The sequence below is a fragment of the Nelumbo lutea genome, chromosome 3, assembly GCF_056320005.1.
Source record: "Nelumbo lutea isolate HS-2025 chromosome 3, American lotus-T2T, whole genome shotgun sequence".
Lineage (NCBI taxonomy): Eukaryota > Viridiplantae > Streptophyta > Magnoliopsida > Proteales > Nelumbonaceae > Nelumbo > Nelumbo lutea.
The window spans coordinates 48,583,026-48,597,968 of NC_142686.1; the positions used below are offsets into that span (position 1 = coordinate 48,583,026).

The 14,943-nt window shown below is 36.1% G+C and overlaps 1 long non-coding RNA gene across 1 annotated transcript; it reads left to right on the forward strand.

The window, feature by feature from the left end:
* Positions 1-612: 612 nt before the first annotated feature.
* Positions 613-3,954, forward strand: LOC148864818 (uncharacterized). Its single transcript, XR_016108937.1, has 3 exons — positions 613-786; positions 1,193-1,298; positions 2,713-3,954. It is a non-coding gene; the product is annotated as an uncharacterized LOC148864818 (long non-coding RNA).
* Positions 3,955-14,943: the final 10,989 nt, after the last annotated feature.

Consider the following 14,943-nt stretch of genomic DNA (forward strand, 5'->3'; position numbering starts at 1 on the left):
CCCTTGCCATGTTTTTAGTTTTTCTATATGTATCTTAATTACATTTATTAACTTAACTCTTAGAAGATTCATCTATGCCTTCTCTACAAATTCCTACATTACAAAAGAAAGTACATATACCAACGAATATTTTTACTAACGGTCAAAACTGGTTGGTATAGATTGTTTTTACCAATGGGTGTGTATGTTCATCCGTCGCTACATGTCTTAAAATATACCAACGAAAGCATAAATCCATGGGTAAAAGCCTATATATATTGACAGGTGTGTTTACCAAATGGTTAAAATCCGCTGGTATTAGTAGTTTGTAGTGACGAATATTTTCATCCACCAATATATATCTATAAAATACCGATGGATTCATGTGTCCATCATTATAGTTCCAAGCTATATTCATGGAATTTATAATCCGTCGCTATATAACTAATCTATTCCATTGGATTTTTGACATCTGTCGGTATAGAGGTGTATGCTGTATGTTATGACAAACTTTAAATAAAAATAATAATAAAATAGGAGGGAAAACTTTTCCTCCCACGCGCAAACTCAATTTTGTATTGCTTACACTCCTGGGGTCCTTTCACACAACAAGAAAAAGACATGCAGAGTCATTCCAATCCACACTCAAAACACATCTTCATTCGATACCTTTTCTTTTAACTTAATCCTCAATGTTACACTGTTATTTTTCTCCACTGGGGTGATTGATTGTCTGCTCAATCTCAGTTATCTTTTCACCTTCCTTGATTTTGGTCATCACTTCAGTGCTAGTGCCAGAGCAATTAGGTAAGCTTTTTGACATTTCCTTCTTCTCATTTCTTTTGTTCTTTGATTGGGTTTGAATGTATACGATTGGTGAATCCTTCTTCTTTTTTTTTTTTTTTTTCATATTTTGTTTCTTGTGAACCATACGATAGTCCTTTACCTAAAGCAAAATCGGCACTTTGCCTTCTCTGTCTTATTTATTTATATTTCCTTAAAGTTGAAGCGTTGATATTATCTGAATTGTTTAATTGAGTAGTCCATTCAGTTCAATAAATTGAGCTAACACCAAACAAACCCTAAGTTTGATTTTGAGTTGAGGTAAGAACTTCAACACTTTTTCCTCTACTTGAAGTGACATTAGGCATGTATATATCTTCTTCATTTTACTTGAAATATGCTTTTCTTCTTATACAATCAAATACCTTAGGTTTTCATTTTGCCGTGAAAGAGTGGAGAAAAGGAGCTCTACTATCAACTCATTTGTCTCCATTTTTTCATAGGATGTCTGCTCCACTATTGATTTTACAATTCAGGTATATCTCCCTCTGCTACCTTCCCCTTATTACAATGAACTGGCATTTGTGGTCTTGATCAAAACACTCCGACTTCTTCAAGAACTTAAAAACAATTGATTGCTAAGGAAGGGCAATTTATTTACTTTATGCCTTTTCTCTTTCTTTTTCAAATAATATGTTTGAAATTTAGAGAAGGAAGCATGGTTGTGCATTAGATTCTAATTCATCTTGGGTTGACTTTATTTTTTCTGAAATTGGGGCCAATTTTTTATTGTGTCTTTGTTTGGTGGTCGGGCAAGCGCCCTATAGTGAATTTATGTATTTGTAAATTTGGCTATAGATTTTGTGCTTGATTTTTTTAATATGGATTGTACTTATGGGATAGCCATAGTATTCAAACCCATTTCTCCATTCATCATCTAGGAATGATCTCTTTTAAGATGTGTCAACTTAGAATCTTTCCAAAACAAGGTGGATTTGTTTCTGGTTTCATATTTCTTGCCCTACAGTGATATCTATGAGACTCAATGTTTAAATGAATATGTTGTTCCAATGCTTTCTACCCATGTCATTTATTATTAGAATTTGTGCTCCCAAGTCAAAGTTTCTTTTTTAAGAATAGAAGAGGGAAAAAAAGGAACAACAATCTCCCACTACCGAACATCAACACAAAAAAGCCTCTAAAAGGCTATCAACACAAAGTAATTACCAATCAAGCATCTACATAAAGAAGGAACTATCTTCTTTAGAGCCTCAATACGGTTTCATCTCAACCATACCTCTAGCAACACTTTCCACCATTTGAATTAGCTGACATTAAAATCCATCTCAATGGTTTTTCACTCTAGATCTAAGGATCTAGCCTCCATAATGTCAAGATGAACCTAGAGTCAAAAGTAGTTGCACTCATGCTAGAACTTGAATCAATGAAGAGAAAAAGGTGCCAAATTATTTTCCCATTTTCAACATTAGTAACATTTAAATACAAAGAGTAATAGAACAAAAACTATTGCTAGGCCTATCAAAATTAGAAACCGCTGGCCTATAACTAAAAAAATTGCCCTAAAAATTGTTTCATACATCCACCAAGGGGAAGAAAAGTGGAAGAGAAGTTATAGAGGGATTGGGAAGGATGCATGGATGCCTTTTTGGTCCTTAAATTAGGATCCATTACTTAAGCTGCAAGATCATATAAGAGCCACCAAGTTGTAGGTCAAACAACAATTGTAATTTGTGATTCCAATGGTGATTGATGGTTAATTTAGTGTTTTAAAAAGTAGGCCTCATACACTTATGCTCACAAGTGTTGCTCATTTTGTGGGCTGCACTACACTTGTTTTGCTGCTATTTAGCCCAATGCAAGATTCAAAATGTACCAGGTTACAACTTTCATGTTAATACTCTAATTAAATTTCTTTTTGTTTTTTCAAAGGTGGCATCTTACTTCAAGCATAAGCCTCTCCTTGCAACTTCCACCTCAATCAGAGAGAATTTTTCCATGGTCTGATGAAGCCTACTTCTCTGGAGCACATATAACATATGGTAACTTTATTTTCATGACAAGACCACCTAACTTTAACAAAATATGCTATTTCCTTATTGTGACAAGAAATCATCAAGGGCCTTCCCAAGGAGCTGAAGATTGTTGATCTTTCTGCAGTACGCTTTGGTTGCATTTCTTAGTACAAGTAGTTTGTCTAATTTCATGGTCTTGCTACATGCATTTCAAAGAAGTCCTCATTGGTTTCAATGCAATTAGTATAGAAAATAAAATGAGATCATTTTGCAGGATTTCCGGATAAGAAATATTGATGAGTACGAGGAATGGTATGGTCAGCCTCATAGGACTCTAGAGTTGTAGGTGCTCATTGTTTCCTAAGAATGATCTCATGTTCTTTATCACAATTACAAGCAATCATTCCAAAATCAACTAAAAATTTTCAAGATTTCTGTTAGAAAATGATAATTGATTCATTTCTTTCAAAGTTTCAATACATATTTTCAAAAAAAATATTACATATTTTCATTGTTTAGGAATTATTCTCTTAATTTAAGTACATGCTATTGAACTACTTTTACACTATAGTGATCCAAGATAGTTCAATGTAGCTGGAAAAGTTGTTCATAGAAGGAATTTTGAGAATGAGATCAACTAGAATTTTTTGGTTCCCGCTGTGATTATTTTCCTAATTTTGGTTTACTAACTCTTCATTTTCCCTATAGGTATTTGCATCTTCTAGGCAACCTTTTTTTTTTTTTGATAATTTGCAACTATTTATTAATTTAGATAGGTTAAAAGTGAGTTAATTGATAATAAAAGATTATAAGGGCTTTGCAGAAAAAAAAAAATTCCTCAAGCTATGTAATCCATATTTCTTATTCTCTCATGATCTACACATTAGATCTACCTTGGGCAGAGTCGATTGATATGCATATTTGATCTCTTCATGCTTGACATGTATTTATTTAAGATATGTTTAACTACTTTATTGTTTTCTTTTTTTCTATTCCCTTTTTTTGTGAAGATGTATGAATTTACCTAATCTATTTTGCTTATTTGGATGCAAAAAGAAGCTATTTATGGTTTGACATAAACTTTAAAAGAAGAAATTCGGAATGCATAGCTAGTTGCTACTCCTGGTTTGCTATCCTACATCCATTCAGCTTCCTCTTGTTCCTTTGATAAAGGTCTTGTATCTACACTGTTATACTTGAAATTCATTATTTTCTATGTATTTCTAGTTGGTTATTTGGGTCTATTGTTGAGCCTTTGTTTTCCATAACAAATTTGGTACATTTGTTTTTTTTTATCCAATTGTTTCAAATAGAGATATAAGTACTTGGGATTATTTGTAGTGAAAAAATACGAGAATAAATAAAGGATGAAAAGATTGGTTACTAGTGCCAGACAACTTTTATAAAAACATTTTATTATTTGATTATTTTATCCATTTAAAGAAAAAAATTAAGTAATTCAGTTCAGCAATTTCAACCATAGTTTTTAAAACTGAACCGGTTAGGGGTCCGATTACTGGGTTGAACAGTCAGCCCATTCATACAAAAAAAAATTATAAAAATTATAAAAATTAAAAAATGATCAAAATGTTCCAATGGTTAACCACCCGAGTCAATGGTTTGCTAACCAAAACCAACAGTTTTTTGAGAAAATCCGGTTTCGGGAAAACCGGAATTGATCACCTGACCGGTTCCCGACTTTTTTGGTCCTATTGTCCGCTCCGGTCCGGTTTTGAAAACCATGATTTCAACTATTATGAAGCAGTTCCTTAGTCAAAGTTTTCTTACCTAAATGAGCACAAATTAAGCCTAAAAGGTTCAACATAGTTTATGCTAAAGTTGGTTTAGGTACTAAATATCAAGCTCTTTTCATTTTGCAAATGTGTTGCTATATGCTATAAGCTGAAGTAATAATGCGAAGTGGTTGCAAGGTTTAGTGGACACCAAACATTACACTCTTATGGATTTATTGAGTGGTAAACAGGTTTAATGTTGTGAGGAGGGATGGAAACAGAATATAGCTCATTTGGTGTCAAGCAAAGATTTCCAAATCTTTGAAGAATGAGTCATTGATCCTCCAGCTTGGCTGTTTAATGTGCTCACTTGATGTTTCTTTTGGTTTTGGTTGTTTAGACCCAAACTTCTTGCTAAGTTGTATCTCTATGTCATGTTTTTTTTTTTTTTTAATGAAATTTCTATTAATAAAGACAATTCGTAATTTTTTGAGAGGTGATTTCAATATCTGAATGACTAATTTTATATAATCAATGGGCTTAAAATAATATAATTTAAAAGTAAATATTTTGTTTTAGTTAATGTTCATCTACGTAGTGGTCATGGACTGCCATTAAAAATTTATAGCTTTATAACTTAGAAAATATCTTTGACTAGTGGCTATACCAATGAAAGCTAAAAAATATCAAAACTTTTTACCGATGGATTGTTTTCAGTAAAAAATTATGAACCCGATTTCCATTGCTATAGGTTGCATCGATCTGTCATTAAAAATCTTTAAATAAGTCTTTTTCTACTTCTTTACCTACGGTCATTTCTCGTTGTTATTAACGTTTAAACTGTAGGTATTACATATGAGTTTATACCGATGGAGACCAAATCCATCAGTAAACCCATTTAGTAATATGCCGATGGGTTTTTTGTGTTTTACCAACGGATTCGATCTATTGGTAAATGTCTGTTCTTTTGTAGTGCTATACAACACTATACTTGATATGCCGACATTCACTTTGCAATATATGTTTTTATCACAATTTCTTTGTATTTTTCCTTTTCAAGTCCATTTTCATCGTTGTATTGAAAATCCATGCAACCAGCATTGAATTTATCATCCACCAATCTTTCATATCGGTTGAGTCATCTCTCGGTTTCCCCAATGTTTCGTCAATGAATCCGATTTTTCTCTTTGCTCTGAGGGTGTTTCTCATGGATCTCTCCCATTCCTCATAGTTCTCACCTTTTAACTGAACAGGTGAGATAATCATTCTAGGGTTGTCAGACGGATGCAAGTAGTATGGCGAGAAGACGGTCGTGTCTTTCCCTGTGCCTTCTCTGCTGTCTTCACCTCTGCCTGACATGATGGAAAATTTGTCGAGATGCCTTCTGATTCGCTAGTACGCACTGTTCCGATCCTTCGGTAAAGAAAAGAAAACCGAAGACTGTAGAAGAAGATTTCACCACTGTTGGAAGAAGACTGTAGAAGAAGAAGAAGAACTGAAGAACTCTACTTGTCTGAACTACGAAAATCGGAACTCGGAACTCGGAACTCGGAACCGCCGGTTGCAACCTTGGGAGGATGCTTGATCTCTGTTTCTCTAGAGTATGGTCTGCTCTTGCTCTGGAGTTTGGAACAAACAATGAGACGAACACTGGAACTGGTCCAACTGGTAACTGCTAAACTGGAAAGTCTGGAATGGAATTCTGAAGTTTGAATTCTAAAAGAGCCGCAATGAGGAATGAGGGAGACGAAGATTCTTCTCTTCTTTCTATTTTTGATGGAAGTCTCGAGTCCGGATTCTGGTTTCTGGGAGTGCCGTAGTGAGGACTACGGAAGACGAAGTGCCGAACTGGAAATTGGAGTGCAAAGTCTGTACTCTGCCGGCGTCAAGCAACGTCGCTACCGCTACTAATCTCCAAGTCTTAGAACACAGACCTCTCGCTCCCATTTATGGCTCTGATACCATGAGAAACCTTGTGCCTCATCAGTCCTCTCCGCAAGGTCCCCCCTACAAAGATGAGCTCTTCGTGGCTTCCGCGGGAGTTGGCGGCCAACAAACTACATAGGCGCCCTTACCGGTCGAGCCTTCCAAGGCTCCCGTGTGAGTTGACAACCTAAAGTTAGTAGTGCTGCCCTCGAAGGTCGAGCTCCTAGTAGCTTCTTGTAGGAGAGTGCTGCCCTCGAAGGTCGAGCTCCTAGTAGCTTCTTGTAGGAGTGGGTGACCGGCATTACGAAGCTGATGCAGCACAATCACAGCTCGACACCTCACAGGCCTATGGGCCACATTACTACTTAAGACCCGGTCACCTCTTCGGCACGGGCAAAGTCAGAAAAGAGTAGACTACGAGTCACTCCCAAAGCCTACGGGCCACATTACTACTTAAGACCCGGTCGCCTCTCCGGCATGGGCAAAGTCAAAAAAGAGTAGACTACGAGTCACTCCCAAAGCCTATGGGCCATATTACTACTTAAGACCCGGTCGCCTCTCCAGCACGGGCAAAAGTCAAAGAATAGTAGACTACGAGTCACTCCCAAAGCTTACGGGCTGCACTAGGAATTGTATCAGCACTTACTAGCTCATCGACTTACGGGCCAAGAGAAATCTACTCCCTTTGCCGAGTTACTCTCAGCTTGGGAGTGGGGGGGCAATTGATGAGGACAGATTTGGCCCTCTAGTGGAATTGTGACACATGGCACCTCATGCCAACTAAGTATGGCCTAGCTTGCCATAGGCAGCTTGCAACAGTCAGCTTGTCACAGGCAGCTCGCCATAGGCAGCTCACCACAAGCAGCTTGCCATAGGCAGCTCGCCATAGGTAGCTCGCCACAGGCAGCTCGCCATAGGCAGCTCGCCACAGGCAGCTCACCAAGGCAGCTCGCCAAGGCAGCTCGCCATAGGCAACTTGCCATAGACAGCTCGCCATAGGCAGCTCGCCACAGGCAGCTCACCACAGGCAGCTCACCACAAGTAGCTCGCCACAGGCAACTCGCCATAGGCAGCTTGCCACAGGCAACTCGCCACAAGCAGCTCGCCATAGGCAGCTCGCCATGGGCAACTCGCCATAAGTAGCTCGCCACAGGCAACTAATCACTTGTAGAGAAGGTTGGTACAGGAGTAGTTTGGCGTATCGCAGGAAGATCTCCTGCCTGACGACATGGCCCAGACACTGACCCGCCAACTGACACGGGCACCGACCTGACAACCTGGCCTAGACACCGACCCGCCGACTGACGCAGGCGCCGCCTTAACAACTTGGCCCAAGCGCCGACCTGGCTGCCTAACACAAGTGCCAGCCTGACGACCTTGAGTTCACCACCGTACCCCGGTTCTGACGGGATGTGACGAGTCTTACCATTTGGAAGCTTTTCACCCACCTAACCTACGAGGACTCCGGTATATAAAGACCTCACCCCTCAAAGGGGAGGGGGGGAAAAAAGGTGGAGGTAATCCCTACTCTCTAGCTCTCTCGTTTCTCCAACATTATCTTCAAAGCTCTCTACAATCAAAGTGCTAACTTAAGTGTCAGAGAGCCCCCGCCGGGAAAATACCCCCGGGTCCTCTGATTAAGTTCTCGCAGGTCCCTCAGCTCCCGCCGCCTACAAAGAGGAGGAAAAGATGGAGTTCCCGTGGGTCCTTCAGCTCCTGTCGCCTACGAAGAGGAGGAAAAGATGGAGTTCTCGCAGGTCCCTTAGCTTTCACTGCCTACAAAGGAAAGAAGACCACCTCATGCAGAGGGCAGTCGAGTTGCGCTTCACCAGGGAGCTCCACCATTCTCTAAGTCACAGGCTGTCTACAAGGGAGTTCGCCACCAGATAGCTCCCCGCCAGGCAGTTTGCCACCAGGCAGTTCACCACCAGGGAGCTTGCCACCAGGCAGCTCGCCACCGGACAGTAACGAGGTACTTAGCCAAAAAATTTTTACATCACAAAACATTGGTACATGGCCGAAAACGATTACATCATATGACATTTCTAAAATTTTTACAATATTTATCAAATGTCACAGGAGGCCATTTTTAGTGGTATTTAATAAACACCACTCAAGAATTTTTGTGGTTTTTGTTAAATGTCTCTAAGGGTAGCTTTTGCAATGTTTGACAAACTTTTTTAAATAAATGACAAAAGCCACGTACATTCCCAATGGCTACCTCTGGTGTTATTTAATATCAAAGACTTATTGTAGCACAATTACAACTTAAGTGTAATACAAAATGAATATTGATAACTTAAGATAATTAATGCTAAAGCTTCAATTGACAAATAATGCACCACATGGTTAAAAGCATCTCAAAGTGAGACACTATTGGCCAAGATACAATGTGTGAAAAGGGAGTCAAGAGATTAAAATTTTTTACCACCATTGACTTGAGGTTAGCTACCAAATGAAATTCAGATGGAGAAAAATGTTTGTTAACCTGATCTAATATTCTATTAAATCTAGATAAAAGGTGAATTGCATTGAATTCTATTCCAGCGGGTTGATATTAAAAAGGATGAGAGACAAAACCAAATTCTAAGTCTAAATAAACTCCCATAATCTAGAATGTAATTTCTATGATATAGTTATCCATATATGATAGATAGCTAAGATGGTTTTTTGGTTGCTTGCCTCTTACGTTACTTCCTAATTTCTTGCTATAAATAGGTTGTATATAGCTGTGTCCTACATTAATAGTTAATTACACATGGGTCTCTCTTCGGCCATGTTTGGGAGTGCTTAAGTTAAAAATAAGTGCTTAAAAACATGTGCTTATTCAAATAAGCACTTATTTGCATTTGGCACCCAAAATTTTCAAGTGCTTATTTTTTAAAATAAGCACTTATTTTATATTGGGTGTTTGGTAGTCTTTTTCTTATCTTTCATATTCTTTCAAATTTTCAAAATATACCCTTTGAAAGCACTTTTATTAAATTACTTTTATAAAAACACTTTTATGAGAGCACTTTAACACTTTTATAAAAGTACTTTTATGAAAGCATTTTTAAGAAAGTAATTTTACAAAAACAATTTTAAGAAAGTACCCTTACGAAAGAACTTTTATGAAAGTACTTTTACAAAAGTACATTTTTAAAAATACTTTTATAAAGTGCTTTCATAAAAGTACTTTTATAAAATTTAACTAGGGATAATTTTGGAAGAAAATTTTTGAATAAGTTCTTATAAAAAAACTGGAAATTTGGGCTTAAAAAATAAGCCCTTATTTTTAAAATAAGCACTTATTTCGGACTTATTTCCCAAATACCAAACTACCAAACATGGCCTTAATAAAATGTCTAACCTTTTGTGGAAGGAGGTGTACTCATTAATACAACCCTTTAGTTCTTTGTATTCTTGAATTATGTGTTTCAGGTATGGAACATAAACCCTAGCCAACTACTTCAAAATGTGAATGTATATTTTGTAGGTAATTGTGGCCATTAGGCCTTCATGATCCATGATGTGATGAGTAAGTCTATATGGCCAGTGGAAAAATATTTTACATTATTATTATTATTACAATTATTTTCTGTAAAAAAAATTGTTTTCCTTGTTTTCCAAGATTTACACATTTATTAAATCATATACAGAGATGCGAGCTATTATGGAAAGATTCTTGGGTAGAGTCAATGAGAAAAAAGGGGTGGATTCAAGCCGAGACAAATATTTTAGTATTCAAGCTCAGTTTGGTAGAAAAAATATAAGTCTTGAGTTTGGGCTTGAGCTTGATTCGAACTGAAAATATAAGGTTGAATTTGGTTCAAATGAAGAATTCATATGCTCGAGCTCTAATGAACCAAGCTTATTTGAGCCTGAATTCAACCATTTTATTGAACCTATTTTCAAATTTCAAAGAGGTTTCTCATGGACCCTTTATAATTAGACCTGTTCATGGGTACTTGTCCTAGTGACACAAGTATAGAGAAGCAACAAATATATATATATATATATATATATATATATATATCTTGAAGTGGAAATTCCCAATGTCTAATAGCCTGTAGTTTCGAGGTGTGACCATGCAAAATGGGATAGGGCTCACCTATGGAAATAGACCTCAACATTTTGAAGACGAACTCTTGATCCTGTCTGAATAACTTTGACAAATACTTTCAACGAATGGACTTACTTCTTAAGGTCTTTAAGTCTCGAAAGGCCATGGATGTGAACTCTATTACAAACCATTGACATGCTTGGTTTGGAACCTGACGAATCCTTTATAGAAAAGCTAGTCGCAATAGCTATATTGACATGCTTGGTTGGGTGAGCAGCAACTGCAGAGTCAAAATAGTTATATTGACAAAAGTAAAAAAAGCTCACAACTCAACCAGGATGACTTTTCCAAATTTGATGAGAAAGAAAAGTGCCATGGTCAGAAAATTATTTCCACCTAAATAGCAGAACTATAAAATAGATCACGCAGTCTCTTAGACAACCTAACTATATTTCTAGTAATTTACTGATAAAGCTGCATTTCTGTTTATCTAGATAGCAATTATACTCCTAAAACTTGTTTGAGTATACATCTACCAAATAAAATAAAGTATCTCCAATTATTATAATATGATTATACAAATGTCAAGTTGACAACACTTTAGTATGAATTTACTTTGCAGTATGGATTATAATAATATAAGATAATCCCAGAGATGGAATTGAAATTGAAAAGGGGTTTGGACTTGGTTTAAGGATGATATTTGTATAAAGAAATAATAAATGTTTTATAGAGGCAATTCTTTCACTTGCTTTTATCTTCATCTCCATCCAGCTACCTTGAATTCTTTATAATTGCAGCCACTGTCTACAAGAAAATAAAATGCAAAGAAATGGAAGCAGTCCTCACTCCCTTATAAATACTAAATTTTACCCATGAATGTTGAATGCATGAGCTAATCAGGATCCTAGTTATGCTCTTGATTTTCCTTTGTGTGACATTGTAATTGTTACTTCTCTCCTTCCTACATCATCCTTGTTTCACACTCCAAATTACTGCAACAAGATATGAGCTAAGAATGGTTAAATAATGCATCACCCACAAAAGGCATGAGGGTAAGTATCATAATCTATAAGATGATAGGGAAACAGAAAATTGTATGTTGCATAGAAGGTGAATTTACTCACAAAAGGCAATGAGAATGTTGCAAGATGATTTTACCCCCAAAAGATGCAGAATTTTTTACATGGTTAATGAAAATGAACCGTGTAAACCATATGCAATGCAAATTAAAGCTACACATGCCAATAGAAGCATGGAAATCTTATACTCTCAGTGACTTAAAATGATTGAAATCGAGACCCTCAAATTCTTTCAAGACTGAGGCCAAGAAATAAAATAACTGATATTCAATCTTCCAATAATTGATTCAAATGGGAAATCTTTCTAGTCAAAACTTTGATAGTTTTTTCCTTTCAAAGGCACCAGCATACTGAAAATGAAAATAGATTCAAAATAACTAAACCAACATACTGATTTAAATGGAAATTTCGTTTCATGCTACTTAAGCTTTGTGAGGATACCGGTTACTTCTCAAAACAGAGCTAAACCAAATATAAGTTTCAGTTTATAACATACCTCATTACCATAGGAAATTGAAAAATTGCATCGGGTATTGATGTTGGAAAAGGACATGAGTCTACTTGTGAACCAACTAATGCTGATTTAAGAGAAGGGAGAGGAGATATACTTGGGCTATGAAAAAACAAATCTGTCATTGTATCACCCAACTTGCTAGTCTGAGCCCCAAAGTTCATAGTGACACTATGGATTTTGGAAGAGCAGAGAGTTAATTACTTTAACCTGCGTCCAAGCCTCAAACATGACAAACAAATTAACAAGAAACACAAGCCAAGATCCTTCTTTACTTTTAAAAGAAAAACAAATCAAACAATAGAGTTGATATAGTACGAGATTTGGACCAATTGAATAAATATTTAAATTTGGTTTTCAAAGACCCATCTTAGTATGTATAGTGGGGGGATGATGCAGTATAGAAGAAGGCTAATAAGTTCTATGCAAGTTGAGATCACTCCAAGAAAGACAAGAAGATAAAAAGATGTTACTGATCCAACCAAATAAGCAATGACCAAGTTAGTTCCAACGTGGAATTTTGATCTTAGTTCGAATTTATTAAGTTAGCATCAACATGTAACTTTTACCTTAGTTCATAATTACAAAGTTAAGCATTAAAATGAGATTTTCAAATTTATATTCAATTAGGACTTTCTTTTTGAAAAGATTTAGTAGAATTATAATTACTAGCTTAGGAAATTTCTTTGTAGGAGGCATAAGGGTGTAAAGAAATTTATATAAAGAGTAGTTAGGGTAAAGTTAGGTAGTTTTATATTGATTTTTTATTAAGTATTCAGTGAAGAGTTGTTCTTCTTGTTTATTTCGGCGTTTGCTCTTTTCTTTAAAGCTTCTCTAAACGTGGTTTATTTTCATACTGTGCCAAGAATAATCTCCCTTCTAGGATTTTTTTTTTTTGAAAAACTAAAAGTAGAGCAAACAAGGTCCTGAAATCACTTAGATCACCTCTTCCCATGTCCTGGACTAAAGTAAACCAAAGAGAAACGTTAAACCAAATGTAGATTTATTTTATTTGAAAAACTTAAACAAACTAAATAAGTATTTAAAATCAAAACCATTTTCTCTTATTTGCTCAAACTGAAGAAATTTAACATATATTGATTATTAAATCCCCTCCCCTTAATAAAAAATGTATGGCCATCACTTTTATTCTTCTAGGCCCTACGGTGGTAAAACATGTAGAAGTAGTTTCTTGCAATTGGCTCATTACCTAGCAACTAATTAACAATGTGGATGCCTAGACAACTACTTTTTCTAAGCTAAAAACAATAAGAGGATTAGAAGCAAAAAAAAAAGAAAAAAGAAAAAGGCACTTAAATATAACATTTTACTAGTACACAATCCCCTCTTATCTTCTTTACCAAACTCTTGGAAACTTTCATGGTCGTCCTCACATTTCTTTCTCTTCTCACACATTTTTATAGGCTAAACAATCTAACCATTTTTTTTTATTGTTATTTGAGCGTTAGAGCTCATTAATCCTTTATTAGCATAATTTGAAAATGTTTTTCAACATGTTTGAACCATTTTTCAAGGTGGAAAAAGCCATTGAAGTTCAAATAATAGAATATAAATAATATGAGAAGATGCTCTTTGCATTGTAGCCAATTGCTACAAGCTAATAGTCAACTACTAAGGTTGCCAAGTCATGCTACGAAGGGTAGTTGACTATAGGATCATGGGTAATCCACTATTGAGTGACTTTCTTTTCTGCTATCAAGGCTAATTGACTACAGGTTTCTGAGTAACCGACTACTACATTATTCATAGTATTTTATTGTTTAAAGTATCTGTTACATTCTCTTGGTAGTTTGCCACTATACAGCTTCCAACTTTAGAATATTTATAGATTTTCATTTCAGAGGTTTGGAAATCAATCTTTTAAGCTTCTAAACATGATTTTTCACATATTTAACTCATTTAAAGTCTATGAAAACTTAAGGATCGACTAAACCTAACTCTAGTCATTGGTCTCTAAGATTGGTTAACTAAGTTTCATCTCATTTAAACCCATGTTGTATACTTTGCACCAAGTTAAATCAAGTCCTAAAAAGATAAAAACAAATAAGGAACTTGGAGCATGATGCCTTATTTTTCTTATTTTTTGGTAGCAGATCTTCATCTTAGTGATCTTCAAATTATCATCTTCTTTGGAAAGTAATGGATTGTCTTCTTTGCATTATATGACTTTCCTTGCCTTATGTAAATAATTGTTTCTTCAACTTTGTTAAGCTCAAGTGAAAATTGTTTTTCTGCAGCTACATATTTATACTTTTCAAACCATTAGTATTCTCAATGAGTTTGTTATCATGATCAAAACATATAAGGAGGAAAATGTTTCACATAGAGAAGGGGAGTAAGAGACAAAGGCAACAATCAGCGTCCACACTTCACTTTAGAAGATAATATGTGGCCAATCAACTAAGCAAGATGTGACTCACACACAAGGGATACGATAGGTTAGTGGATGTCCACATAGAGGCATGCTATTAGGAGGCCATGCGCCAAGTGCAATTAAAATTAGGACCATTAATTAGGCACTACACATGGATGAGTCGATCAAGCCGCTAATGGCCTAATGCTAACACACTCGATCAACTCGGGCCTACAACGTACCACATGTCCATCAAGGATATATAATAGAGCATGTGTACCAAGCTCCGACCACTTGATTAATTATCAGATTGCACTTCCCTTGATGTTCCTCATCTTCATCTATTCTGATGTTTCACAACCGAGCACTCCTAGCTGGCAGTTGACTGGATCCTAGCTAGTGACGGACGGTACCTAAGAAGAAGATGGTGAAGGGTTCCCGAGGGACTTGCTTGGTGGGAATACTCTGATGCTTAAG